Source organism: Equus asinus, chromosome 6 (genome assembly GCF_041296235.1).
Source record: "Equus asinus isolate D_3611 breed Donkey chromosome 6, EquAss-T2T_v2, whole genome shotgun sequence".
NCBI lineage: Eukaryota > Metazoa > Chordata > Mammalia > Perissodactyla > Equidae > Equus > Equus asinus.
The window spans coordinates 85,872,298-85,897,085 of NC_091795.1; the positions used below are offsets into that span (position 1 = coordinate 85,872,298).

Consider the following 24,788-nt stretch of genomic DNA (forward strand, 5'->3'; position numbering starts at 1 on the left):
GCCCCACTTACCCTCCTCAAGGCTTTGCTGGACCCCTTAGGCAACTCTCTCCCCTTTCATTACTCTAAACCCCTGCCCACCCACTTGTCTCATGGACACTTCTTTCCTTCCTATCACCATCTCGGCATCTCTCCCCCAGGGATAGCCTGCACTCCTGAGGCAGGTGAGAGCCCTCATGGAAGCAGGTGAATCCTTGGAAGCTCCATCAGTCTCAGAAAGCTGGTCTGCTCCAGAGCCCTCTGAAAACCTGTGCAGCATTCTCCCTGCCTCTCTCCGCTCCTTTCAAGCCTTTCTCAGGAGGGCGAAACGCTTCCAGGGGGAGCTTTCAGATGGTGGACGAAGCATGGCTGTATTCCCTCCCTTCCCCATCCCACCAAAATGCCTGGAAAATCCCTGTCAATGTGGCAAAGAGCTCATCAGTGACGAGAGATTCTGTTGACTTTCTGGAAAACTGGAAGCAGATTATACTGAACTGACGGATAAAAGAGAGCAAGGAAGTCACAACCTAAAAGTGGCCCCAGAGAGATGAGGAACAGACACTCTCCGTAGAGAGTCAGGCAGGCAGCCCACCCACATCTATCAGAGTTCCAGAAAGAGAAAATGACCTGGCTTAAAGACACAGGTCTTGCATCTGAAAGGCAGGATACCCTGGAATATCCTATGAAATTTCAGAAGGCCAGTGACAAGAAGATCTTAGCTTCCAGAGAGTGAAAAACAGGTCACCTACAAGGAATGGGAATCAGGTTAGCATCAGAAATTGCATCAACACCACAGACACCAGAGGCCAGTGGGTTCAGAGGGAAAACGATTTTGAAACTTCGATCCTATAACTAGACAAACTATCAATTACCCTTTTCAGACAAAGATTGTTAGAGGATGTACTACAAGCAAAACGAAAAAGGAATCGAAGAGAGGAAGGCATGGGGAAAGGAAACAGTGGAACTACCCCATGCGGTGCCCTGAAAGGAGATCCCAGCCAGGGTGCCCACAGGACCCCAGAGAGCTGACGGTCCAATTGAGACCCTTCCACAAATAGTATGACTAAAAATCCAGTGGTTTTAAGGATATAGAAAGGAAGAGGAAGAGTGTGTTTCTTTTTTGAATGAGAAAAAAGGCAGAACAAGAGGTAGCCAGGGAAAAGAAAGAACTGTGCAAGAAGTCAGGGTGCACGTGCCTACAAGGCCAGCTGAAATGCAGCAACTGACGGGTTTGAGAAACTGACGGCACGTAGGTAGGAGGACTCTGATCCAAGGTGCATGTCTTTTTTATCCAAGCAGCCTAGATTTTGTGACTCAGGAGTACGATTCCTTTTCTAAGGGGCCAACTTGGATACTGTTTACATAATCATCACATTGTAAAAGTTATGTTGAAATCAACCAATGGACAAAGCCCAGCAGTCCTAGTTAGTTCCTGAATAGCCTGTAAATGTCATAACCTTGATCATATAAAAGAAGTTGATAGAGTAAAAGAACTTGATAGTGTCCTTGGTACAGTTAAAGAACTTGATCATGTAAAGTAAGGCAGACTGTAGAGCTGGGAGGTGTAGGGAGGGGAAGTGGAGGCGCTGAAACCACTTTCCTCTTCTCTTTGCAGAGCAGGCAGCGGGGAGACACTGTGCAAAGCTAGTAGAACAAAACACATCAGGGTTTAAGCAAATCACTTACTGTTATAAGGATAACTAATAGAAGAACTGAAAACAATGTAACAAAACTAGGAGAGGAGCAGAAAGGCCAGGGGGAAGGACGCACACTAAATTGATCACTTTTCATAGCAGGAAGTGAATAGATACTGTCCAGCTAACAAGCCACAAAACAAAGGTCAAAGCACATTTAGAACCGTGGTGCTAACCACCAGAACGTAAGCAGAAAGAGTTAGATTAGTTTCCTCTGCGTAGTGGACTGGGCATCATCCAGAGACTAACTTTGCACTTACCACCATTCTCTCCTCTCTGCATCTGTTTACATCCGCCGCAGTACTGTTATCACGAAAACAGTCGTAATACATTTTAAAGCTTTGCGGTGGAAGAACTGAGGGAAGGGGAGTCTGGATGAGTGATCGGGTAAGTGTGCAGATGGGCTGGGGAAACTGAGTTTCCATTCCTCTTCTGTGAGAGCGTCTGGAGGCTCCATGAGAACAGGGAAGCCACCGTGTTATTCTGAAGTCAGGGCTCACTGTAGGTGGCCAAAGAATTTACGTAAGTGGGTAAAAGGAAAAGAATGTAAAGTCAATAAGAGGCCCCTCCCACACATGGAGGAAATGAAGGGAGGAAGGAGGGAAGGTCGCCCCGTATGCAAACCCAAGGCTCCCCAGAGGCTCTGTGGGGCTGGTTGCTCCCTGACCTGTCTCTTGCCTCTGGGCACTGGCCTAAGGAGCCTGACACTATCACCTCTCCACGTGGCTGCTCTTGTAGTAGGGGCTTGTTGGGTGTGTGGTCTGTGCAGTCACCTGGGCCTCACACTCAGAAGGGCTACACTCTTGGTTTAATGCTCTGTTGTTACCATCTTGTCATTCTTAATAATTTCTGGATAAGGAACCTCCCATTTTCATTTTGCACTGAGACTTGCAAATTATGTGGCCAATCCTGCCTACAGTCCTGTAACTGGTTTGACAGCAACCGTCATAAGCCTTGTCCCCTTGCCCTAGGCCCTGGGTTTACTCAACAGAGATGCAAAAACAAGTCAAATAAGGGTCTTGGTTTAGAGCAGCTCCCAGCCCAGAATGGGGAGGAAGTCAAGAAAACAGTAAATGACAATTACACCACAGTGAGCTTAGTGGGACACTGAGCTTAACGAGGGATTGCGGAGGGAATGTGGCAGAGAGAACGGTTCGGTCTGCAGGCCCATGATTGGTACCCGGGAGATCGCGGGCTGAGAGAGGGGGTGCTTGTCAGGATGGGTGTGGATGCACAGAGTGCAAGGCAAACAGGGAACAGTGGGGCTTTCGTGTACTGAAGCATAGGGTGCTAGGCTGAGAGAAGCTGGAAAAGAGGCCTCAGGGGCAACAGAGCCACGTTAGAAAGTGGGAACTGTGTCCTGCAGGGAGTGGGTTTTAAGCAGGGCCAGGAAGCGATCAGATTCTGTACTAGAAGGATCACTGTAAGGTAAATGGGAATTCCAGAATGGATTCCAGTTGCAGACTCAGCTAGGCATTCTCAGTTTATACAAGGGAGAAAGGCACGGTCCCAAACTCTGTCCAAGCATTTCCTAAGCTTGTGGATGTTTGTAGGATAGAGATGCGTGTGTAACGCTGTGTGGATTTCGGTGCACGTTGAAGTGAGCTCATATCCGTGTGTGGATATATGTTGGGAATGTGTGTCAGACTGACAGGATGCATATCTGGGGATGTAAGTGTTAGATAATTCTTCATGGGTCTCATGTTTCTGTGCACCTTGCAGAGTGAAGCGCTGATGCCTTTTGTTCTCGACTATCTTTTCAAGGATGCTGTGGAACACACAGCCTTGGGAGATAGAATTAGCATCTCCCTCCTGAGCAAAGGGCAGATGCATCTCCTGCTTCCTATAAGACTCAGGGTCCTAAACTCAGAGTTCCTCCCCTATACTGTAACCCACTGCATGCAGGGTATCATGTAATCCTCTTCACATCACCCTGTGGGAATTAGGGCTCAAGGAACTAGCACCAAAATGCTAATACTCTGGCAACTGTGATTGCTGTTAGCAGCAAACTGTCCTTCATCCCTGACCCAGGCATCCTGTGTTGTCTACCAGCATCCACAAAACCGTGGCAGGCTACCTCGCTAGCTTGCAAGTAGGCAAAAATCTCAGACGATTCACAGTTCCTGAAATATGTTTGTAAGCATGTGTGTTTCAGTGAGTCTGCTTTTGACCACATTTGTATGTATATGCGTGGATTAGAGGGTCATGGTGTCTGTGAGAAAGCGTGTTTCAGCGTTGGTACTGATTGTGAAACCAGCCCTTGGATGTCCGGGTCTGTACGAGAAAACTAGGAGCATGCTTTTAAGGTGGGGCTGTACCAGCTCTCCTCACTGAAAGATAGGAAGGAGGTGGGGGCTACGGAACATGGAGAGACAGACGCCCCCTCCTGCATCCACCCACCAGCCACCTGGGCTTAAAGGAATCCTGTAGTGACCACAGGAAGAGGCCACAGAGGACTGTCATGCAGAATAAGTAGCTGAGCTCTTAATAGGGGCCCTTGATTTTGTGGAATAGGATCTTCTTCCCCACTCCATCTTAAACTCACTGACTTCTACAACATTCCAAACCTCCAGCAGTGCCTGGCCCATCCCAGGCTGCCTGGTGGAACCAGACTCTGGGTCTTAAGCCCCAGAAATGTTTTTTTTTTTTTTTAAACTTCTCTGAGTGTTTCTTTTCCAACAGCTAAGCTTGAGAACCTGTCCTCTGAGGGGTCTGTTAATCCCTTTCCAGCCAGGAAAACGGGGATAGGTCATTCATGAGTCACCTACAGCATGTAGTTACAGCAGGAGCTTGAGTCCATCCCCACGGGATACCATTTCAGGACTCCTCCTGTCTCCAGTTACTGTGCTTGCATCTCTTGATTCAGTCGGCTTGGTGGAGAGGGAAGCTGGATGGAAAAGAAATAATACCTGAGTATTTCCTGCTCTCAGCACAGCGCTGGCTGCTTTACCTGCAATATCTTCTCTGCCTCCTCAAATAATGCCCTATGGTCGATGCTGTTACCTCATTTGAGAGAAGAAAGCCAAGGCCCAGAGGAGCTTGGCCGTTGGTCCAAGTTCGCACAGAGAGGCAGGGCCCAGCAAGGTTTGGAGGAGGGAGGGGTGCTGGGAAGGACAAGACAGGAAGCGAGAGGAGATTCCTCTGTGTCAGAAGGTGCCGACTATGCTACAGTTAAAACTGCAAAGGCACCAGAAGGTTTTCAGAGGAGGATGGAGCCTGGGGCATTGGCAGGAGGAGGTGAGTAAATGTTCTGAGAGGTAGGCTAGCTAGAGCCCCAAACCCTGCCATGGATTGAGCCAGAGGGCCTCCCAGCTGTAATCACAGCTGCACATGTATGCTCTTCTGCATCATCTAGAAATCAAACTACCCCATTCCCAGCCCACACCACCCCTGAAATCCGAGAGGGGTCCATCGTGGCAGGTCAGCCCCGAAAGCAGCTGTGGCGGTCTTGCAGGCACACAATGGCCTCACTGCCTCCTCCTAGCCCCTCCTATTAACATTCAGGCAGCTCCCCGCACCATTCATCGAAGGCCACGGAGGAGTTGAGATCTGATCTAGCCTGGCTGAGCTGCATTAAAATCAATTAAAAAGGAGAGATAAGCCTATTCTTTCCAATTGAAAAATCCACAGGAGCCAGAGAGACACACAGCCCATCGATCATCCAAGACTCTGCTTTCCTCGGCTTTTTCTCTAAACAGCTGCAGAGGAGCTGGCCGGGCAGGAAGGTCTGCCTGTGATCCCCTGGCCAGCGGCTTCCGGGCTGGATCTCAGCTCCAGCAGGATGTGCCTGCCATCCTGTGGCGTTGCCCACCTGCCGGCCTGCCAGCCTGGCAGCCTGACCACAGTGGGAGTGAGCACAGAGTGGCCAGGGGAGAGCCCAGAAACCTGTTTCTTGGACCATCTCCAGAGGCCTGACAAGGCTCCCCGTTTGCTCCTGGGCCCAGAATGTAGACCTCAGGGAACCATGTATTCCAGGCTTGTCTTGGCTGTCCGTGAAGAGCTGGCAGAATTAGGCTTCTCTCTCATTCCTCTTTGGAGAATTTTTACTGCTGGGATAAGTCCTGTGAAGCTGCATTTACTGATTTTTCCAAGAAAAAATGGTGTGTGTGTGTGTGTGTGTGTGTGTGTTACATGCTGCGGCCTGCACCCACACAGAGCCTAGCACATTAGCAGGTACTGAGTAAACACTGTCAAATGAATTTTAAAAATGAGGCTCAATTGTATCTGCCATCCACCAGCCATAACAATCAAACAGCATTTGCTGCCAATTTGGGTATTTCCGATCTTAACCTTATCAGTTTAACTTCTTTGTTTATTTATTTAACTGGCAGCCAAGTCTTCCAACAGCCTCTTGACACTGAGACAGTGTTCCTATAGGCGCACCCAGCCCCAGCACACTGCCCTGCCCAGGAGGGCCGGCCTCCTGGAGCAGATGGGCCCAACCTTAGCCTAAAGGGCGAGTACAGGCCGGGCTAGGGGGAGAGCAGGAAAGATCTGAATTCCCCGGGGAAGGGAGCCTGGACTTGCTCTGTGCAGGGGTCTCCTCTGTATGCTACAGATGGCCCACGGGCCCAAATGACTATATTATACTCTCCCCCGGGTCAGGGGTGACCCTAGAGAGGAGACTTAATGGACAATGAGAAAGAGCGTCTTGATCCAGAACCGCTGGGGTTTTACTGGGCCTTACAACATGGAGGCAAAGATTGGATTGCATTTAGAATACAATTCTTCCCGGCAGTTCATGGAAGGTTATTGACTCCAGTGCATAGTTGTTTCAAGTAATTGGAGCACTTTGCAATTCCATCCGTTAGGAGCTTAACCTGTAATGTGAGCTGTTCAATTGCAATTGCAAAGTGTGAGGCTCAGTAATGATCCCCCTGGACCAAGGATGTCCGCGGACGCACTGAAGAAACCATAGGATGCGTTTCCTTGCAGGGCAGGGGTTTTCCCCGCTTCTAATGGAGCAGGTGTGTGAAGAGCCAACTGGTTGGAAAGAGATTGTCCCTTAAAGGAGTTGAAGCTCTGATTATTTGCTTTGTGTGGTTCAGAGAAAACTATCAAATGACAGATGCTCAGACCTTTTAGGGCGGCGCAGGATGTTTCAAATGCCAGGCCAGTGGTAAAGGAGAAGGGCCTTAGTCACCAGCTCTGAGACTGAGGGCTTGGAGCATGGGGTCCTTAAACCAACTCACTTTGTGACTTTGGAGTCCAGGGCACTTTCTCATTTATTCATTCAACAAATACTTACTGAGTGCTTTCTTTCCAGGCCTTTGGAAGGAGTGGTCTTAAAAATATTTAACAACTTGGGGCCAGCCCCGTGGCCGAGTGGTTGGGTTTGCGTGCTCTGCTTCAGCGGCCCAGGGTTTCACGGGTTCGGGTTCTGGGCGTGGACATGGCACTGCTCGTTGGCTGTGCTGGGGCGGCGTCCCACATGCCACAACTAGAAGGACCCACAACTGAAAATACACAGCTATGTACTGGGGGGCTTTGGGGAGAAAAAGGAAAAATAAAATCTTAAAAAATATATGTTTAACAACTAGAATGGCATGAGCAATAAGTAGTCAGAATGAGAAGCTGTCCAACCAGAACGGACGTCAGCCCTGGAGCTGATGATACAGCAGGGAGCACAACGTTCCAGGGCCTCGGCGGAAGGAGTCAGTGGGGCTCCCCACATGAGATGCTTCTAAACTGAATCCTGCAGGACCAGAGGGAGAAAGGAAGGAGGCAGGAGTTTCAGGCACAGGTAGGATGCAGAGTGGACACCACATAGACAAAATCTCATAAGCAAGAGAGTCCCTGAGACTTCAGGAATCTTCCAGTAGCTGAAGTGAGAAGTCGTGATGCTGGGAGGGAGCAGACCGCGAAGGACCTTGCATGGTTTTACAATGGTTTGAGTTTTAATTCCTTAAGTTGATTTGGAACAGTGGAGGATTTTTAATCAGGGAGAAATAGGACCAAACTATCTTTCTAGTGTTTTTAGAAAGATCAATGTCTGTATTCTAGTTAACAGGTGAGGGTAAGGGGCCAGAGAGAGGGGGACCAGAAACTCCCCAAGTGAGAGAAGACAAGCCAGCGTTCAGGGGAGAGCCACTCTTAGGTTACACCGTTGGTGTGCAGGGGTGTGGGTCCGCCTACTGTTGGCCTTATGCAGGACATTTTTCAGCCTGGAAACCACAAGTGCTGCTTCGGTATGTGTTACGGCCCAGACAGGTGGTTTCACAAACACTATGGATGGGAGTGGTGAGTGGGCTCTCCCTGATAAGCCATCCGTGTCTAAAGTGCGTTTTCAACAAAGCTGTTCTACCCTGTAACATCTTGTTAATGACTCAGCTGCCGATGAAAGAGGGGCCTTGTTCTAGATCAGCAGTTCTCACACTTTTTGATCTCTGCACCGCTATTTTATACTCTTAAAAATTATTGAGCACACCTAAGAGCTTCTGTTTAGGGGGGTTGTTTCTGTTGCTAGTGCCCTTGAGCGGATTCTGACTCCTAGTGACCCTGTGGACAGCAGAGTGGAACCCTGCCCGATCTTTTTGCACCATCCTCTCACCTTCCAGCACTATATCAGACAGTGCTCCGCTGTTATTCGTAGGGTTCTCGTGGCCAATTTTTTCACAAGTGGGTGGCCAGGTCCTTCTTCCTAGTCTGTCTTAGTCTGGAAGCTCCGCTGAAACCTGTCCAGCAGGGGTGACCCTGCTGGTATTTGAAATACTGGTGGCACAACTTTTAGCATCACAGCAACACACAGCTGCCACAGCATGACAACCGACAGATGGGTGGTGTGGTTCCCTGACAGGGACACCAACCTGGGCCATGGCAGTGAGAACGAAATGTTAACCACTAGACGACCAGGGCTGGGTTTAGGTGGGTTACAGCTATCGATATTTACCATACTAGAAATTAAAGCTGAGAAATTTTTTCATTATTTACTAATTTATTTAAAAACAACAATAATAAACCTACCATATGTTAACATGTATCTTTTTTATGAAAAATAACTGTATTATCCAAAACAAAAATAATTAGTGAGAAGAGTGGCATTGTTTTACAGTTTTGCAAATCTCCTTAATGTCTGGTTAACAGAAAACAGCTGGATGATCATGTCTGCTTTTGCCTTCAATCCACTGCAACATCATGTACCATGTGGATTCTGGAATGCTCCACTTTATCATGAAAGAATGAGAGTGAAGAAGGCACATAATGTCTTAGTACAGTTATGAAAATAGTTTTTCCTCCTGGACGCCAAAAAGGTTTCAGGGCCCCACAGCAGCTATTGCTCTAGACCTTGTCGTGCCAGATCTGCCCTTTGGAAGGAACCAAACCAACCTGCTAGTCCCTCCTTGTTTCCTGCGTGGGCGTCATCCACTCCCCTAGACCGTGAGCTTGGATACGATGGGGCCACACCCAGAGGCAGGGTGGTGGGGTAGCTGGACCCATGTCCTGGAGACTGCTGAGCTCGTCTAGGACAGCACATCAGGCTCACACAGCCCCCAGCCTCTTAAGTGCATTTCTCTGGATCTCTCAGACTAGCTCAATCCCTAGGCCATCCATGGTTGTATGACTAGAACTCCTCCTAGGCACTCCCCTTTACTCCTTTACCCCTCCATGGCCATTTCATCACCAGGGACCCTCAGTTCACCCTAATGAATATCCCTCAATCTGTCCCCCCTCCATGTCCATTAATACCACCTGGTTCTGGACACCCCATCCCTCTTCTGGGCTCCTGCCACTGCCCCATCGACTAAAATCTCCCAGCCAGCCTCCACAGGAACTACAAGAACCTTTGGAAAAACAGATCTGAGCACGTTCCTCATTTATTTAAAGCCCTTCAGGGGCTTCTATGGCACTTAGGCTGAGTGGTAAACCCTTCAGTGGCAGAGGCCCCTTCTGCCTTCCAAGCCTGCCTGTGTGCCTTGCTCCCTCACTGTGCTTCAACCCCTCAGCCTCCTTCATATTTCTTGTGCCTCTGGCTCTGTCCCAACCCCGGGCCTTGCCTCAAGCTGCTTCTCTCCCTGGAGGGCTCCTCCCCACCTCTCTCACCTACTTCACCTGTACTTACGCTTCAGCCTCAAAGCAGTCATCACTCCCTTCCAGAAGCTTCCCCCGACCTCTCTCACTAGGTCAGTTCCCTATTGAGGCATTTATAGCAACTTTCATAGTTGCAATTTTATAGCTATTGGCGTAATTATTTGATCAATATCTAGTTCTCCATCAGACTGTGATATTCACTGAAGATCAGTGTTTTAGCTATCTATTGTTGTGTAACAAATTTTCCAAAAACTTAGCAGCTTAAAACAAACACTTAATATTTCACAGTTTTTATTGGTCAGAAATTCAATTAGCTGGGCGATTCTGGGTCAAGATCTCTCGTGAGGTTGCCGTCATCTGAAGGCTTGACTGAGGCTGGAAGATCCACTTCCAAGATGGCCACTGGGCCTCCCCATAGGGTGCTTAAGTGTCCTCACAACATGGTAACTGGCTTCCCTCAGAGAACAAGTGATCCAAGAGAGCAAGGCAGAAGCCACAATGTCTCTTATGACCTTGCTTCAGATATCCCACTCCATCATTTCCACAACATCCTGTTGATTACACAGGTGGGCCCTAATCAGTGTGAGAGGGCACTATGTACGTACACGAAGACGAGGAGGCAGGGGCCATTGGGGCCATCTCCAAGGCTGTCTACCACAGCTGTGAATCCCGTCTGTCCTTGCTCACTGTTGTATCTTCAGTTGTAGATATTCAAATAAGAGTTTTCGAGTGAATAAAAGAGGGTTTGACTAGGTTATCCAGTTCAAACACTAAGTGAGGGTGGGTACAATAAGCCTGCCCCCTCCCCCTTAGCATTTCCAGCAAATGCTGAGGGGTAATTAAGTCCCAACCTTCGCTTTGCCCTAGCGGTCCCAAAGCCTGGGCATCCGTGTCCTACTCAGAGCGGTAAGAGGACATAGTCCACAGCCCGGCCTGTAGTCAGCTGAGGCCTCAGACGTGCCTTTCCTGAGGAGGCTCCCGGGGCAACTGTTCATTCCTCAGACATTTGGATGAGAGAAGCAGCAATTGAGAGAATTGGAAAGTGGTGGTTTCACCTTATTTGCTTGTTCCGTGTCAGCTGCCCTCCAACTAGTCTGTGGTGAGGGTGGGGTGAGCAGTGTCAACTCCCCTGTCAGGAGCCTATTTTTAGTGGCTCTGCCGGATTACAGAGCTCCATTGCCAAGGAGTGAGGGAAGCAGCTGACACTCCAGCCTGCAATCTAGATATCTTGCTGAATGTGTCTGCCACCGAAACACGGCTCTTCAATAATGCATGCAGCTATTAGCACCAAGCTGGGGACAACTTGCTCCCTCCCAGCGATCAAAGCCGACGCCTGGGAGCCAACTTGGTGATCAGATTTCACGGGGGCCTTATAACTGCTGCCCCTCCATATGAGATTAGAAATGAGCTGTTTCATGTCCAAGGATGAAAGCAGGAAGGATTTGGGAGAAAATCCGGCTTCCCAGAGAAATCAAAACACTTCCATTTCATTACAAATGGATGCATGACACAGCTAATAGCTCCTGTGAGAGGAAACGCTGAGGGACCAGCTGTCTACATCGGCAGCTCCACTGCGATGCCGTGTAAAACGTGTGGGATCCAGGATCAGGGAAGCCACTCGATTTCCTTAGGTCCAGGGCACCTCCCAGACCTTGGGCCTGTCTCAGATCCCTGGAAGATTTGCCTGCGTCCTGCAGCATTAGCAAGAATTGAAGCAATCCCCTCGGAGGTGATTGAGTGGTCAAAGCGGGGACCGCTGAGGAGGAGGCGGCTGCAGCCAGCAGCTGACATAATATTAATAGCTCCTCATTACTGTGCATGATCATATGTCCAGCACTTTGCATACAGTACCAGTAATCCTTGCAGCAGCTGGCGGTGTATTATTAGACTTTGCTACAATGAAGGAACTAAGGATCAGAGAGCTTAAGGGGTCTCCAGAAATAAAGCCAAACCCAGCAGCAGAAGGGAGCATTCCTGGAGGAGCCAGCCTTTTCAGTCACGCGGGAAATGTGGAGCATTTAGCCAACACCACCATGGGTACCCCTGGCCTGACTTTGAGGCTTTCTACAGTCAGACCCCCAGCCTTCCTCCGGACGTCTTTCTGTGTTTTCTCCAGGGAGCTCTCCCCTGTCCAGCCCACAGGAGCTGGCCTGGGTAGAGTAGGGCTGAGAAGCTGACTTCTTCTGGACACGGGCTCTGAGCCCCTGCGTGGGCCATTTATCTTCTCTGGCCTTGCTTTCATCATCTGTGGATTGGAGGTTAACACCAGGCAGCCCAGGAAACGTTCAATCAATGTAGTTAAATGGACTCTCCTCGCTTGTCCTTTACACCACACCAGGGGCCCACCTTGGCCCATTTGCCCAGCTCTTCCTTCCTCTGCAGTTTCTCTGATCCTTCTATATCCCCAAACTATGGGAAGCTTGGGTCAATTCTCCTCCTTAAAGAAGTTTCCCAAGTCAACATTCCCACCAGCCTGCAGCCTGCATGGGCTGGGCCCCCACCCACTGTCCAATTGCCTCTGGCTTTGCAAGATGAGTTTACATCGTACTGGCTTGGCCAGGAGCTATGTGGGCAGCCTGTGGGTCTCTCCCCCTTCGCCTCCTATCTGCCTCACCCCCAGACCTGCCTGGGCATCAAGCACAAGGCAGGCCCAGGAGGGCTGATGACAATTTTGCAGACCTGGCTTCAGAGTGTTGGGCAGGCTCTGGATACAAGACAATAAGCCCTGCCACAGTGGACAAGAGGGCTCCTCCAGCAGCGCCAGAGTCAGAGGCGCCCTTGGAGAATGGGTCCTCAATGCTGGGCTTCCACACCGGGGCTGGAACGTCTCCCTGTCACTGACAGACCCAGAGGCAAAGATACCAGCTGGGAGGCTCACCCAGCTGACTCTCTTTGATAGCCTTATTTAATTACATACCTGTCTCTCCCCAGACTGCAGCCCCTCAAGGGGTGGACTGTATCTGGTTTATTTCTGGGTGCTCAGGGCCAGCACAGCGTCTGCATAGAGGAGATGCATTAGACACAGTGGGGGGCTAATGAAGGACTGGGATTGAGGTCTGGGAGGGCATCTCAGGCAAACGAAGAGACGCAGAAAAGCTGGGTGGGTGAGATAGAAGGGAACCTCCATGATGGGCTCTGTCCAGGGCACTTACAAATACATGTTTGCAAATCACAGAGCTTGTGCCATGGAACTGAGCTCCCAGCCCCTGTCAGTCCACTTGCCAGACTCAATCTTGTCTGCTACTAAAGTCATCTTTCTGCTTTCCACAGCACCAGCCCCATGCCCATTGAGGAATGCCATGCACATGTGTCTCCTCCTGCACCTGCTACCCTGTGGGTGCTCAGTGGGGTTGAAGTGAAGACTTACCCAGGAAAGTCCTCATGCTCTTGACCCAGCTACAGGCAACACAGCCCCGAGTCTCATTAAATCTTTAAGACTTCCTGCATCCAAGGCTGCCTGGCATCTAATCTAGAGTCGTCCTGTGGAAATGTAGATAGCTGTTGGTTTGGAGATGTCCCAGAGCCTTCCTGTCCTCAGCATCCCTGGCAACTCCCTTTCTGATTGCAATGACAGTGCTTTCCCACACTGGGCCACAGAGCAGACACCATCCCTCCTAACCACCCAAGCACCCCTACTTACCAGTCATTAAGGGTCTTCCGTGCCTTCCTCACCCTTCCTCCCCCATGCCCTCCCTCTGACTGCCTCTCAGCTCTGCTCCTGGCCCTTTGATGCTCACAGACCATGCCCAGCTGAGCGCCTGTGACCCACTGTCCCTGGGGTAGGCACAGTGCCTCGGGGGCTGCTGGGCACAGGCCATTTCCACTCAGCTCAGTGATCCACCTCCTGGCTAGCCCCTCTGTCCCTTAGACCCCTCTGTGCACCCAGCTCAGAAGGGTTCTTTTTGTTTTTTTTTAATTATACTTTTTATTTTGAGATAGTTGTAGACTCACATGCAGTTGTAAGAAACAGTACCATGGGGGCTGGCCCGGTCGCTCAGCAGTTAAGTTCGCACGTTCTGTTTTGGCAACCCGGGGTTCACCAGTTCGGATCCTGGGTGCAGACATGGCACCGCTTGGCAAGCCATGCTATGGTAGGCATCCCATATATAAAGTAGAGGAAGATGGGCATGAATGTTAGCTCAGGGCCAGTCTTCCTCAGCAAAAATAGGAGGATTGGCAGCAGATGTTAACTCAGGGCTGATCTTCCTAAAAAAAAGAAAAGACAAGAAACAATACCAAGGATCCTGAGCCCTCTTTACCCTGTTTCTCCAAATGGCAACATCTTGCAAAACTACCGTGCAGTATCACCATTGGGATGTTCAGATACTGACCTTGCTGCAGTCAAGATCCAGAATGTTTCTGTCACCACGAGGATCCCTTAGGTGGCCCTTTCATAGCCACGCCCACTTTAACCCCCTGGCCACTACTAATCCAGTTCAGAAGTTCCCTGAGCTGCTCCCTGCTCAGGCCTCAGGCTCCCAGACCCCACTCCAGCCTCTGCCAAGGTAGATCCCGTCTCCTCAGCGGGGCTCCCACAGCTCTTCACATTCCGCCCCCTCGTCCTGTCTCCACTCACACCTGCAGTGGGAGGCGGGCTTGGTGTGTGCCATGCCCTAGCCTGCGACAGCACCGCAGCTTCCCTTTTGAGCGCGATCACTAACTCCTGGGGAAACTCAGCATCATGGCATCTCCCTGGACCTCACTTTCCTCACTCACACAGGAGAGTTAGAGTGGATGCTGTCTGCAGAGCCCCATCACCACCCATGGACCGGCCACTGTGAAATCCCCTGCGCTGAGCTCCAGTTCCTAAGCCCCAGGTGGCAGAGCCCACCCCATGCCCCCGCTCTCTGTCCACCTGAGGAGGGTCACATGTACCCTGTTGGGATTCTCCCCTCAGTTATCCTGCCTCTCTCAAGTCCACCCGCTGAGCTGTCCATCCTCAGCGCGGCTGGTCAGGACAGAGACCTGCCCGGGCCCACGGCTCTCTCGAGACCATGTCGTCATTAGCTCAAGTGTGCTCCAACTTGTGCTTCTGCTTCCCAAGCTACTTGTGGATTGAGGAAAAAGTTCTGGCTCCGTTATCAGGGACAGCAAAAGGTGCATGCATTCTCCAAGGCTGCACCTTCCCCGGGAGCCAGGCCCCGGCCACTTCGATGTGCCCAGGGCCTTGACTGAGCAGTGAGCCCTGAGGAGAAAAGTACAAAGAGACCTCCCTTTACTGAATGTGAATTTTTCCTCCTGATGGACATCTTGGGGTGGGGGTGGCTCCAGCTGTGACACAGGAAGGAATCTTTTGTCAGGAAGAGGACTGGAGTGACATTAGGATGGAGCCCCTACGCGAGGCCCCTCTGATGGGGGCACCATGTACCCTGGGCGCAGGCCTCAGCTCCTTTCCCATGGAGGGGGGCTTGGACGGGGAGCTTGCCGGGCTCTGGCTGACGGTTGTGTTCTGACACCTAAATGGTGCTGGTCATCGGCCCTAATAAAGGGGCCCAGGCTCTGACAGAGTGACAATATTCGTCTCTTCCTAGGGTTGTGTTTCAGAGCTTACCCTGTGCAGAGTGAGTGTGATGTCTAATGATTCCCTTCAAGCCAGTGACACTGGACTATCCAGATGTGCCTGGCGGCAACCTGGACCATCTGCCAAATCGCCACCACGTTGGGACTCAAGCGAGCACGAGCGGAGCACCGACCACAGGTACTCCCCACCCCGGCGCCGGGCGTTTTCTCACGTGTAGTTTCAGTCTTCCTTCTTTCCCAGTGAGGAAATACATTCTGGGAGGAAAGGACCTCCCCAGAGTCACACAGCCTGTACTCAGGAATGGGATTCAGACAAGGTCTGCTGGCCACAGTCCAGGCCTCACCTCCTCTCACCTCAGTGGCTCCTGTCACCAGGGACTATGCTCAGCCTTGCTCCCCTTTCAATACTGAAGATAAAAAAAATCAATCCTTCAAGTCTCAGTCAAATGCCCCTTCCTCCAGGAAGTCCCCCTGGTCCACTTAGCTGCACCAAACCTCTCTCTCCGCTCCGTGTAACGCTTTGTCTGCCCCCTTCTTGAGCCCTTTCCACACTTCTTGCTGCAGAGTTATTTGTACACTTGACTTTGCCACCTTCAGCTCCCAAGGAGGCCACAAACGGTGTCTGAGTCTCTGTCACCAGGCCCCTCTCCCAACAAGCACTTGCTAAATGAATAAGCAGAGGTGGCCGTGGTCTGGCGCACACCTCCTCAAGGCCAAAGGCAAGGAATTAAGGGTTAGGGATTCAAACCACGAGCCCCTTAGCCTCCAGGGAGACCCCGGCATGGGGAACCTGGATAAAATTACTTGAAAAGGGAGCACACCTATGACACTGGCGTGCTTCTCAGCAAAGGGCTCTGGGACAAGAAAGGCAGCTGAGTGGCAAGGAGGATGGCCTGGGTCGCTGCAGTGCTCTGGCCAGCCCCAGATCCTGCAAACCGCCCCTCCATCCTGCTGGCTCAGGGCAGGGACCCGGGGGGTTGTCGCTAGTTGACCCCTCTTGTCTTCTGCTAGAGTCCAGCTTCTAATGCAGAGCTAGTTAACAGCTCTCTGGTGTTTCTAAGAATAAATGTGCTGGGGGTGGTCACTGCTTTCTAGATTACTCAGTGTTTTACTGGAAACACTCTGGTCTTTTTTGCACAATCACAGCCTGTACCCACAGTCTGTAATCACAGAACGTTCTGGGCTCACCCTCCTCTCTGGCCTGGGGGAGTGGGGCTCAGAGTAGAGGCTGTACCCAGAGCAGTGAGTGGCGTCTGGGCCTGGACCGGGGCCTTGAGCTTCGAGAAGTGCCTTTCTGAGACAAGGCTCAGTGGCGAGCAGCAGCATCCTGGGCTGGACTGGACTCCAGATGGGACCACCCATATGCAGCTCACTTGTCTATGCCCAGGATGCCCAAAGAAGCTTGGCCCCAGCCCTGCTCTTCATTATGTGCTGAGTCCTGAGCTCAGTGCCAGTCATGGTTGGGACCAGAGGACATGAAGTCCACCTGGGCTCTCTGGGGATTCATGGTGCTGGCAAGAGCAGCCATCCCAAGGTGACCACTCCTGGGACTATGGGTGTGGTGCTGACTAGGGGTGAGGAAAGTTCACAGAGACAGGAGCAATCCCTGGGGCTGTGCACAGGGAGCGTCTGCTGAGGCAGTGGGAGGTGTGGGGAGATGGAAGCAAGGCCTGGAAAGATGGCTAGATCAGAGGGGAATAGAGGAAGTGTCTGCATCTGGGGCCCCTTCCAGGATGTGTGTGGTCCCTCCAAGGGCAAAAGAGTGACCAAGGAAACCACATCCTGGAGTGTGGGGGCTGGGCGAGGGGAGGCGTTAAGAAGAAAACTGGCCTCCACTTTAGTCCCGCCAGGACCCCGGGGGCCGTGGCCTCCCCAGGCCCAAGCAGCCCCCCAACAATATGACTTGCTTTGACTCCTCCCTCCAGCCCTGCCCTTCTGTCCAGAGGAACTTTGACATTGCAAACACACGCCCTGCCCCATTCCGGAGAGTGACATCACCAAGTGTGCCCTCTGTCCTGTCACCTGACACTCCTGGAAGCTCAGAATGTCCCTCAGCCTGGACATTGTCCCCGGCCTGGGGAGCTAGATGGCTCCCACCCCCTCTCCCACCCTGGTGCAGAGAAAAGAAGGAATCTGGAGTCCAACAGATACCTGAGTTCTGTCCCTGGCTCTGACACACCTAGGCGGGGGGTGCCTTGACCTCTCTCAGCCATAGTCTCCTGATCTATGAAGTGGGGAGAACCATGCTTATCTTGTGGTTTGTAAGGATACCAAGGAGAACCACCTGTGAAGTGTCTACACTGTGCCTGGCATACAGTAGGTGGTCACTAAATGTTAGCTTCCAGTTTTTCCCCTTCCTGTCCAAACCGTTTTTCCTCCAATAAGTGACTGGGGACAGAAATCCTGCTCTAAAGACCTGTGCCTGCAGCTTGTCCTCAGAGGACATGGCCAGTCTTGGCTACGAGACCACTTTGTGCCAGGACAGCACATCTCAAGACGCTGAAGGCCCCATGCCCAGGCCCACAGTGTTGGTAGAGAGAGGCTGTGGGTGGAGCCATTGTGGAGATGGGAACCAAGATGTCCTGAAGGGGCCAGGAGCCTTGGACGTACTGCTTGTGGCTCAGCCCTCCCTTCTCCCCTAATCCCCAGCCCATGGGGAGTGGCCATCTCCACCTCTGCCTCCTGCATGGGCCCGCCTCAGAGACAGAGGGAGGACAGCACAGGCTGACCAGGCCAGGCTGGCAACCACAGCAGGCTGGCGTCTGTGCCCCAGGGCTCCCTGCAGCCACCACGAGGGAAGTTCAGACCGAGGACGGAGCCTCCTATTGTCTCCTGCTTCAGTTCAAGGATGAGAGGATGCTTTGGTGGGGCCACCCGAAAATTTCAAGCCACCAGCCTAGTGCAGTGGCTCCTTCCTGCTCCCCCATGGGGCCTGGGATCACCTCCCAGGAGGCATTTGAGGACTTCGGTCACCGGCCAGGACGTGGACACAGCTGGACCCTCGAGCAGGAGGGCAGGCACTCCTGAGGCCTTCAGGGCTCGGCTGAGCCAGGGCTGAGAGCTTTTTCTGACAGAGCCCCACAGACACCTCAGTCTGCATCACCCCTGCACCAGCTCTTCCTGTGCAGAGACAGAAAGGGGACCTGACAGACCCGTGGGAGGAGAGAGGGAAAGCAGTCAGCGACCCAAGGGAGGCCGGCCACAAATGCCGGGAGACATCTGGGAGGATGAGTTTGATATGGACCTAGAAAAACTGAATTTGAATATTGAGAAGATGACCAAAAAAAAAAAAAGGAAGGAGTGGACCACATGAGCCAAGGCCCCAGGCTGGTGCTTTGGGGCTGGTGTATCTGGTCAGCCTGTAAGTGTGGAGGGTGAAGCCAGGCAGTAAAAGAAGGCTGGAGGCGGGCTGATAAAGACCCAGGCGCCGGTTAACAGAGTTGGCATTTATTTTCTAAGCACCAGGGAGCCATCTCTGATCAGGGAATGGTGTGAGCAGGGCTGCCTCCAGGAAGAGGCCCTGTGTGCGGGGTCTGGACCGGGGCAGGGCGGCACCAGTGCAGGGCCACCAACTCTTTGTCTTGGCACGTGACTGGGCGAGGGGTACAGCTAGACCAAAGGCCTGGACTGCCTGCTGGACCCGCCCAAATCGGGGACCACACAGGTTCTAAGGCCGACCCCCCCACTGGCTGCAGAGAACCCTGCTCTCGGCCCAGAGACCCTGCCGAGAGTGGAGAACACAGGAAAACCAGTGAAGCTCATGGAGACTGCTGCCAGGCTCAGATGCTGGGGGCGCGTCCACCTCCTGCCTGACTCTGTCCAGCTCTGGCACATCTCCACAGGGATGGTGCCAAATCCTCCGGCCAGCTGAGAGCCGGTTCCCGCCACCCTGGCCTTTGCAGGCAGAGCCAGAGGCCCAGTGCCACGCCAGGGCCCCAGCTCTCCCTGGTAGTCCAGGTCCGGCTTTTGTTCTGCTTTGTTTTTTGTTAACTTCTTATTTTGGAATAATTTTAGATTTACAGACAAGTTGCAAAGACAGTACAGAGAGTTCCCGTACACCCATCACCAGCTTCCTCCAATGTTCACATCTTACATAACCATGGGACATTTGTCACCACTAAGAAACTAACATGGGGACAAATTTATTAACTAAACTATAAACTCTGTTTGAATTTCACCAGTTTTTCCTTAATGGACTTTAACTGTCCTTTTTGTCTGTTCCGGGATCTAATCCAGGTGACTACATAGCATTTGGGTATCATGTTTCCTAGTCTCCATCTCAGTGTTTCCTTGTTTTTTAGGACCTTGACAGTTTTTTAAATTTTTCTTTTGTTGTGGTAAAACATACACAAAGGGGCCAGCCCGTTGGCCCAGCGGTTAAGTTCACATATTCAACTTCGGCAGCCTGGGGTTTCCCGGTGCAGACACAGCACCACTTGGCAAGCCATGCTGTGGTAGCCATCCCACATAAAGTAGAGGAAGATGGGCACGGATGTGAGCTCAGGGCCAGTCTTCCTCAGCAAAAAGAGGAGGATTGGCAGCAGATGTTAGCTCAGGGCTAATCTTCCTCAAAAAAAAGATCATTTAAAAAAATACACAAAAATATAACATAAAACTTGCCATTTTAACTGTGGGTATACAATTCAGTGGCATTAATTACATTTACCATCTATTTCCAAAACATGATCATCACCCAAATAGAGACCTTGTAACCAGGAAGCAACAACTCCCCACTCCCCTTTCCCAAGTGAGAGACTCAGAGGGGGCCCCCACCCCAGCCTCCTGCCCAGGGAAGAGGCCTTATCGTTCCTGACCAGAGTCCAGGAACCCCAGACCTGCACAAAAAGGCCTGTGGGGGTCGCTCTCTCATGGTCCCCGTGGTGAGCACCCATCCTTGATCCTTAGCAAATTGTGTGCTCGCTAAGGATAGAGAGGAGTCGAACACCCCTACCCGGCTCTCCTTCTCTGGGAATGGTCCTGCTTTGGCTCTCTGACAAAGATGCCTCCTTCTACATACCCACTGAGAGCCCTCTGGCTGAGGCCCAAGCAGCCTGCGCTAGCGTTTCTCTTCTGGGGGCCAATGTGGGGCTCTCCCTGCAGAGCACCCATAGGCAGATCCCTGCCCCCGCCAGCTGCAGCCCTCATGTCCGTCACCGAGGCTCTGTGGGGAGGAGCACCCAGACTTCGGGATGCCCTCGTCAGCAAGCTGGCTCCCCGGTGTAACTCCACAGGGGCATGCTGAACACAGGATGGCCTCAAAGCCAGGTATGTGTGCCAGGGTCCTGGTGCCAAGCAGATCACGTTTTGCCACCTTATAACACGCCTGGAATATCGATGTGCCTGGCTTTCCGCCCCAGATTCGGCACTCAGGACCTGGCTGCCCATTGCCAGACTCCTGTCGTCGGGCTCTGGCCACCTGTCCAAACACTCGTGCCCTCTGAGTGGACATGCTTGCTGCCTACCACACCCGCTGCCAGGCCATCCAGCCCTGGCTCCACCTGCCCGGCTGGCGTTCTCTTATTGCCGGCTCCTCCCCGCCAGCCAGTGTCTGGTTCTAGGTGAGGCTCCTCCCTGAGTCAGCCTGTGAACACTTCTATGCCACTGCCAGGGCAGAGTAGCTCTCACGTCCGAGCAGCTTGGGTTTGGTCGGGGGAGAGCTGGACCGGGGCCTATTCTAGAGCAGAGGATGAGCTACCTGCCTGGCAAGGGGCGAGCCTCCCCTACCTAGGAGGGTCTCCTTCTGGACCCTGTGGCCTGCATGCAGTGCTGCTTCTCGCCAATGGGAGGGGTCGCTGGGTGGTTAGCCCCTCAGGGCCCCCATCAGTCACAGAGGGGCCAGCACAGGTGCTATCATCCATTCGACACTGTTCACTGATGCCTACACTGGCCAAACCTAGGGATGGACAATGGGGACACCGAGCTAGGAAGGCCGAGCCAGCCCTGGGGCTGCTTGCTGGCTGTCTGTGCCACAGACAGGGAAACCAAGAGTCGGTGCAGGCCCATCTTCCAGGAGCCTCTGAGCCCCGTCCTTGGAGGGATCCCAGGCAGCCTCGGCTTTCAGGCCACAATAGCTACCCCCTGGCCTGCCAGAGCCTCACCCTGAGAAAGGTGGGTCAGTGGCTCAGAGCTAACAGGCTTTGGAATCACAGGCTGCTTATCTGCTGTGTGACCTGGGGCAAGTGACCTAACTTCTCTGATACTCAGTTCCTCATTTGCAAAATGGGTGCTAAGTATTCCCATCAGTGTGGGGATCGAGTGGGCTCAGTTTGTAGAGATGCTTCCCCCCATCCTTTTACAAAAAAGATCCTTCTGTAATTCCTCATGGCTTAGAGAACAGAGCCCCAAACTTCTTACCAGTAAATGCGAAGCCTGCTTCTGTCAGAACTCAATTTAGCTTTTCCAGTACAGCCACCAACTCATCCCAGTTTGCCGGGGGCTTTTCTGGTTTTAGCACAGAAAGCCTGTGTTCTGGGAGGCGTCCCAGTCCCTGAAACCAGGACAGTTAGCCACCCCATTGCCCAGCCTCCTCACCTACAAACCCCCCTCGTGAAAGCCCAGATGATTCACACCCCAACATGGCCCTGCCTTCTGACCTCTGGCCTTCACAAATGCTGTTCCCTCCACCCGGAATGCCCTTCCTCATCTTTGCCTGTTGAAAGTCAATGCTGCATTCAAGGCCAGCTCCTCTGCAAGGGCTGGAGTCGGAGCTCCCGCCTCCATCTCCCATGGCTCCCTCTTTGGCTCCCACACAGACCCAGCTACCTCCCTCTCCTCATCAAACAGTGGGCAACACGGGGCAGACACAGCTGACATTACACTCCTGTACTCAGTAGGTGCTCAATAAATGTTGTGCTCCCATCACAACCTCCTCCAGCTAGGTCCACAGCCTGTCTCACGTCTTTGCTCTGGCAGGTGAGTTCAGCCGGAGAGCCAGCCCCGGGGGTGGCTCAGGTGGAGGCACAGCCAGGACAGGCCTCACCCTGGGTGTGGGGACTCCGGCTCCCAGGTGGACTCTGCCCTGTCGTGACACCAGCCCCAAGGGTAAGAGCCCTAGACCAGGGCCCAGCTTTCCTTACCTCCCTGCCCGACCTCGTCCATAGGAGGCGTTAGCCAGCTCTTGGTGAACAAGCACCACGGATGAAGGCGTGGGCTGCCTCCTGCAGGGAGGGGCTCATCAGTGGTCGTCCAGGGGAGGAGGGAGTGAAAGTGGGGCAGCGGGAGGCTGGCTGGGGAGTTTGGGGAAAACAGCCCTCCAGCACCCTGGACGCAGGGCAGGGTGCAGACCCCTAGGGGGAAGTGGCGGTGGGAGAAGAGGTTCAGGTGAGTGAGTGGGCCTCGCTCAAGTCAGGAGCCCCCAGGGGCCCGGGAGGGAGCGCTCCGCTCCAGCCCATAGCGGCTGCCAACACTTGGGTAAGAGCTCTTTCCAAAGCAGTCAGTTCAGAGCAGGTGGCAGGACTTGGAGCATCCTACTCAAATCCCGGAGTGGCCAGCCGGAGGCCGATGACGGGCCCGGGACGATCCTAAAACAGCAACTGGGCTTTAGGGGAGATGGCGGGGCGTGAAAGGAGAGGAGGCATGAGGGGAACTCCTGTCCCAAGCCAGAGGGGCAGCCCGCAGCCTCACAGCCAGCAGGACAGGGAGGGTGGCTGGCCCTGGGGGGAGCCGGCGGCACTGAGGCAGCCTCACCCTGGGCTGGAGGACAACAGAAAGCAGGGCAGGGCAGAGGCGGGTGACCCTGACTGAGTTCAGGGTCCCTCACTTCCTTTGGGGAGACTCAGCTTTCACCACACAGCTCAGCACCTGGTGGGTAAACACGGCGGCTTCTGGCAGCGCAGCCAGCAGAGACAGGGAGCGGGAACCGGGCACAGCATCCCTCTAGCGGGAAGCTTGAAGTGAGGGGGTGCAGGGCCGGGGCGAGCACAGACCCCCAAGTGCTCGAAATGTCAGAGTCAGTAACTGCCACCGAGGGCAATGGAGGCAGGGAGGGGGCGGGGCATATCCATGGCAGCGGCCATGCTTGTTTTTGATTGTATGCCAGTCACTGTACTGCCATTAATCATTCAACAAACATTTATTGGAGGCCAATGAGGCACATGGAATATGACAATGAAGAGTGTCACCATGAACCCTCAATCCTCTCTTATTTCTCCCCCGAGTCACAGGGGCCAGCGTTAGTACCACCATCATACAAGTGAAGACAGTGAAGCTCAGAGAGACGAGCGAGCCCAAGGACACACAGCGAGTTCACCGCGGAGAGATTTCCGCCCCGATGCCAGACAGTCGAGAATATGCTTCCACCTCCTGCCCTCCGGGGCCTGTCAACCCCCATCCCAGCTTCCAAGGCCCCGGGCACCCTCCTCTGAAACTCTGAGGATGTCAAGGCCTGTCGTGGGCTGTGTGCCAGCAGGTTCTGGGGAGACGTGAACTGCAGCAAGATCATGACAGAGAGACCCTAACACCACCACCAAGCATGCCACCCGAGCAGTGTCTACCCTGAGCTCCCAGCCCACTTGCTCCTAGGGGATATTGTTGCATCTTACTTGGGTGTGCAGGAGTCAGGAGCTGTACTATACATTTTCCTGGGGCATTTCTTAAGGGCAGAAGACCCATTTTACAGATGACGAAACTGAGGCCAGGAAGATAACAGACTTAGCTCGGGGTCACACCAGTCGGCAGCATTGGGGCCGGAGCCTGGGTGCCTGGCTCCTCGCCCACTGTTCCTTCAGGACACCAAACAACCAGCCAGGTGGGTCTGAGCCCCCCTTCTCTTGGTCCAGCCCCTCCAGGACTCCGAAGGCCTGACTGCTTCCGGTTTTAGCTCCAGGGCTTGCGCTCACCTCTCTCCACAAAGGGAATAACCCCGGGAAGGACTGTCCAGGGCTGGGGCTAAGGCAGATTCTGGGGCTCCAGCTCTTTTGGACTCTCAGATCCCCCCTTGAGTGAGGGCAGGGGGGCCTGCTCCCACCTCAACAGCCTCAGAGAAAGGGCTCCCTCCCTCACCATCCCTGTTCCCATCACTCAAAAATAAAAGGAAAAAAACCCTCCAATTGGCATCCATTCAGAAAACAGTTCTATTTTCTGCTCTTTTCCTGTTCAGAATAAACAGCAACATAAAATTTGAACAGAAGGATGAGAATGATTTTCACGTGGCCCCTTACTCGATGAGATAAGAAATAATTAATTGCCTGGATACTGTGAAGGGATTGTCCTGGAGCAGAAAATGCCTGCTCTCGTGCAGAAACACGCCCCTTGGAGATGCTCCCGAGTCTGCTGTTGGTGCCGTGGCGCGGGAAGTGTGCCCTTGCCTGCTCCCTGTCTGGCAGGGTCTAGCCGGGTAGAGGGTGGTGCCTGTCACAGGGTGGGGGCTCCCAGGATTTTCACAGCACAGCTGGCCCCTGACCTGCCTCAGAGGTCTCCCCCAAAGCCAGGGGCTGGCCTGGCCCTTGGGAGCATACTGCTCTCCTTTTGTGCTGGGCCCCAGCCAGGTGGGAGCATCTCCTCATTCTGGCAACTGCCGTCATGCCGGCTCCTACACTTCACCCACAACCAGAGAGATCTTCCTAAAAAC

General features: G+C 52.9%; 1 long non-coding RNA gene across 1 annotated transcript; it reads left to right on the forward strand.

Moving 5' to 3' along the window:
- The first annotated feature begins 1,924 nt into the window (after positions 1-1,924).
- LOC123286476 (uncharacterized) lies at positions 1,925-24,354 on the forward strand. Its single transcript, XR_006528861.2, has 3 exons — positions 1,925-2,059; positions 15,232-15,398; positions 23,383-24,354. It is a non-coding gene; the product is annotated as an uncharacterized lncRNA (long non-coding RNA).
- Positions 24,355-24,788: the final 434 nt, after the last annotated feature.